This window comes from Cebus imitator, unplaced genomic scaffold (genome assembly GCF_001604975.1).
Source record: "Cebus imitator isolate Cc_AM_T3 unplaced genomic scaffold, Cebus_imitator-1.0 Scaffold15, whole genome shotgun sequence".
Classification (NCBI taxonomy): domain Eukaryota; kingdom Metazoa; phylum Chordata; class Mammalia; order Primates; family Cebidae; genus Cebus; species Cebus imitator.
The window spans coordinates 7,762,573-7,767,647 of record NW_016107330.1 but is presented as its reverse complement, the minus strand read 5'-3'; positions in this window follow the sequence as shown (position 1 = coordinate 7,767,647).

Here is a 5,075-nt window from a genome sequence, read left to right as displayed (position 1 = left end):
CAAAAAAAAAAAAAAAAAAAAAAAAAAAAAAAAAAAAAAAAAAAAAAAAAAAAAAAGAAGCAATATCTGGGCAGGTGCAGAGGCTCACACCTATAATTCCGGCATTTGGCTGAGGGGCAGATCTCTCAGGTCCACAAGTTCAAGATCAGCCTGGGCAACATGCAAAACCCTGTCTCTACTAAAAGTGCAAAAATTCGCCAGGCATGGTGGTCCAATGGGGAGGCTGAGGTGGGAGGATCTCTTGAACCCAGGAGCCATAGATTGCAGTGAGCTATGATTGTATCACTATACTGCAGCCTGGGTGACAGGGCAAGACCTTGTCTCAAAAAGAAAAAAAAAAAAGAAAGAAAGAAAGAAAAGAAATACTATCTGGCAGGGAGAGCTGGCTCACGCCTATAATCCCAGCACTTTGGGAGGCCAAGGAGGGCGGATCACCTGAGGTCAGGAGTTTGAGCCTGGCCAACATGGTGAAAATCTCCACTAAAAAAAAAATACAAAAATTATCCAGGCATGGTGGCCTACACCTGTAATTTCAGCTACTCTGGAGGCTGAAGCAGGAGAATTGCTTGAACTCAGAAGGCAGAGGTTGCAGTGAGCCAAGATCACGCCACTGTACTCCAGCCTGAGTGGCAGCGTGAGTGAACTCTGTCTCAAAAAGGAAAAAAAATGCCGGCCACGGTATCTCATGCCTGTAATCCCAGCACTTTGGGAGGTCAAAGAGGGTGGATCACCTAAGGTCAGGAGTTCGAGACCAGTCTGGCAAACACGGTGAAACCCTGTCTCTCCTAAAAATACAAAAATTAGCCAAGTGTGGTGGCAAATGCCTGTAATCCCAGCTACTCAGGAGGCTGAAACAGGAGAATCACTTGAACCCGAGAAGTGGAGGTTTCAGTGAGCCAAGATGGTGCCACTGCACTCCAGCCTGGCGACAGAGCAAAATACTGTCTCAAAAAAACGAGATGTATGTAAGGCAAAATGAAAAGAGCATCTTTCTAAATCTTCTGATTGAAAATTCCCAGGTGATTTCATCAAAGTGGAAGTGATTCCATAGAGCGGTGTCCCAAGTCATTTCTTATTGAGGGGGAGGTTCCCCAATCGCAAACAACGCTCCCGTTTCCTTCCTGAGAACCATGTCCCACTCCCAAGGATGGATCCCAGCAGGCAGAGTGATACAATGTGATCCACCCCATGGCCTGCACGCTCAACAATCACATTCTCTGCCTCAGAAATCTGGAACTGGCAGGCAGGGTGCCGTGGCTCATGCCTGTAATCCCAGCACTATGGAAGATCGAGGCTGGCAGATCACTTGAGGTCAGGAGTTCAAGACCAGCCTGGCCAAATGGCAAAACCCCGTCTCTACTAAAAATACAAAAATTGGCTGGGTGTGGTGGTGGGCACCTGTAATCCCAGCTACTTGGGAGGCTGAGGCAGAAGAATTGCTTAAACCCGAGAGGCAAAGGCTGCAGTGAGCTAGATAGTGCCACTGCACTCCAGCCTGGGTGACAGAGTGAGACGCCAGCTCAAAAAAATAAAAATTAAAAATTGTATGTTATGTATATTTTCCTACAATTGAGAGAGGGAGGAATTAAAAGAGGCACTGCCTGGGTTCCTAACTCAATCCAGTTCCTGAGTCTACCTCTCACGAGGCCAGGGCAGCTCCCTAGTTTTCCAAAACATCCCTGAATCCTCCTAATATATTCTCTTTTTTTTTTTTTTTTGGACAGAGTCCGACTCTGTTTCCCAGACTAGACTGTAGTGGCGCTATCTCGGCTCACTGCAACCTCCGCTTCCCAGGTTCAAGCAATTCTCATACCTCAGCCTCCCAAGTAGGTGGGACTACATGCGTGTACCACCACGCCCGGCTAATTTTTGTATCTTTAGTAGAGATGGGGTTTCTCCATGCTGGCCAGGCTGTTCTCGAACTCCTGGTCTCAAGCCATCAGCCTGCCTCGGCCTCCCAAAGTGCTGGGATTAACAATGAGCCACTGTGCCCGGCCTACATTCCCTCTTTTGCTTAAGCACATTCAAGCAGGGCTCTGTTCTTGCAAATGAAAGAATTTTGGGCCGGTCTCAGTGGCTCACACCTATAGTTCCAGCACTTTGAGAGGCCAAGGTGGGTGGATCACCTGAGGTCAGGAGTTCAAGACCAGCCTGACCAACCCCATATCTATTAAGAAAAACACGAAAATTAGCTGAGCATGGTGGTGGGCATCTGTAATCCCAGCTACTCGAGAGGCTGAGGCAGGAAAATCGTTTGAACCCAGGAGGTGGATGTTGCAGTAAGCTGAGATCATGCCTCTGCACTCCAGCCTAGGCAACAGAGCGAGAGTCTCAAAAAAAAAAAAAGAAAGAATTTTCATGTGACATCTGGGGACAATTGTTTCTGGAAGAGCATCACCCTCTGCCCAAGGTCAGTCCTCCGAAATTGATGCCTCCAATTTGATACCCCAAATTTCTTTTCCTGACCCATGTGAGAATCATCCTCCAAACATTTATTGTGAAACTTCTTAAAGCAGCTCTACGGCCCTCCATGATTGAAAACGTTTCTCTACGCCCCGTAACCTGCATTTTGTTTCCATTTGTCCTCGTTAGTATGTCCCAGCTCAAATCTTCACCCAAAGTTAGCAGTCTTGGGTCCAAAGGATTTCTTGCTAATTCCAAACACCAGGCCCACCCTTGGAGAATGAATGCACTCATGAACACTGAACACATTCAAAGCTGTTGCCAGGTCCTGAATAGCTTCCCAATAGCAAAATTCCCGGGAATGTCAGGGCTCAGGTGTGTCACTGGAGGAAGCAGAGCCTTCTAACCTCAACTACTATAAAGGGACAATCGTCTCTTACATGGATAAGCACTCCTGTGGTCAGAACAAAATCACAGAGAAAATGTTTACAGGTCACACACCCTGTTTTTCCATGTCAATTGAGGAAATGCTGCCAATACCCCAAGTTCCTGGAAGAATAGGATTTCACTTGACTGAGGCAGTATGATCATCCAGAAACCGGGCAGTCATTTACATAAGCCATCTGGTTTACTGCCAAGCAGCCTGAGCTGCAGATTTTTTTTTTTTTTTTTTTTGACAGAGTTTCACTCTTGTTGCCCAGGTTGGAATGCAATGGCACTATCTTGGCTCACTGCAACTTCTGCCTCCTGGGTTCAAGCGATTCTCCTGCCTCAGCCTCCCAAGTAGCTGGGATTACAAGCATGCGCCACCACGCCGGGCTAATTTTGTATTTTTTTAGTAGAGATGGGGTTTCTCCATGTTGGTCAGGCTGGTCTCAAACACCTAACATCAGGTGATCCACCCTTTTCGGCCTCCCAAAGTGCTGGGATTACAGACATGAGCCATGGCGCCTGGCCCATTTAATTTGGAGATAGATTCTCGCTTTGTCACCCAGCCTGCAGTGTGGTGGCTCAATCTCAGTTTACTGCAACCTCCACCTGGAATTATAGGTGCCTGCCACTGTACCTGGCTAATTTTTGTATTTTTAGTAGAGATAGGTTTTCACCATGTTGGCCAAGCTGGAACTCCTGGACTCAAGTGATCCACCCAACTTGGCCTCCCCAAGTTCTGGGATTACAGGCATGAGCCACCACGCCCAGCCTGCAGATCTCATGCCCATCTGAAAGATGAGGGGCTGGGCACGGTGGCTCATGCCTGTAATCCCAGCACTTTGGGAGGCCAAGGTAGGGGTGGTTCACGAGGTCAGGAGTTCGAGATTATCCTGGTCAACATGGTGAAACTCCATCTCTACTAAAAATACAAAAATTAGCCAGGCATGGTGGTGCATGCCTGTAGTCCCAGCTACTTGGGAGGCTGAGGCAGGAGAACTGCTTGAACCCAGGAGGCAGAGGTTGCAGTGAGCCAAGATCGCGCCACTGCACTCCTGCCTGGACAACAGAGCGAGACTCTGTCTCAATAAAATAAAATAAATAACAATGAAAAATGAAAGATGAAGAAACTGAGGATAACAGAGGTTAAATAATTCAACGCGTCATACAGCTATGAAGGGAGAGTACTGGTCTTTACATCTAAGTTCTTTAATTTCCAGGACCCAGGCTCTTAACCAAGGAGAGAAATGGATGGAGGCTGCCAATAGCAGGTGGTACCAGAAGCAGGGAGTCCAGATTCCAGGCTGGAGATTCTCTGATTGGCTCCCAACCTCCTAAGCCACCCGCCCGAAGCCTTGACAGTGTAAGAAGTCAAGGCCATGTGACAAGGTGGGCGCTGCATGCTGCATGGATTCAGAGAGGAAACTCTCACCCCCACATTCATCCTCAGTCTGCCTTTGCAAACAAGGTTGAAGCCAGAAGCCCATTTTCAGATGGGCTGCCAGCTCAGATGGCAGCCTCACCCCAGAGGAGGGGATGTGACCTATTTGCCCCTTCCTGAGTTGCTCTTTCCCAAGCCTCCAGCCACTCAGCCTTGACAGCACCCAGCTGAGATGGAGACGCAACAGCACACACTACAGGTCTGTAATTACAGCAGGGCGGGATCAAACAAACCCAAGTTTGAATCCAGCTTCATTAGCAAGCCCTGAGACCTTGGGCAAGCCACGTGACCCCTTGACCTCCGTATGCCCATCTGTAAAATGGGGATAAAAAGACTCAACTATAAAGACTGGTATAAGGAGTACCCGAGCTCATTTGTATAAAGCACTTACTTAGGCGGTACCCTTAGCAAGCCATTCATTATGTGGGAACCACAAGGGCGCTTACTATCATTTTTTATTCTATTATCCTAGAAAAACCTTCAGACTTCATGGGGCTGAAACTTACCTTCGTATCATTTAAGTTTTAGTAAGCAAATTAGTTTGTCTCTTCCAAAGCGTTTATTGCAATCAGTATCTGTTGGCTTAGATTTTATCTGTGCCCTCACCTGGGTCATAAAGTCCATGGAGGCCGGGCGCGGTGGCTCAAGCCTGTAATCCCAGCACTTTGGGAGGCCGAGGGGGGGGTGGATCACGAGGTCAAGAGATCGAGACCATCCTGGTCAACATGGTGAAACCCCGTCTCTACTAAAAATACAAAAAATTAGCTGGGCATGGTGGCACGTGCCTATAATCCCAGCGACT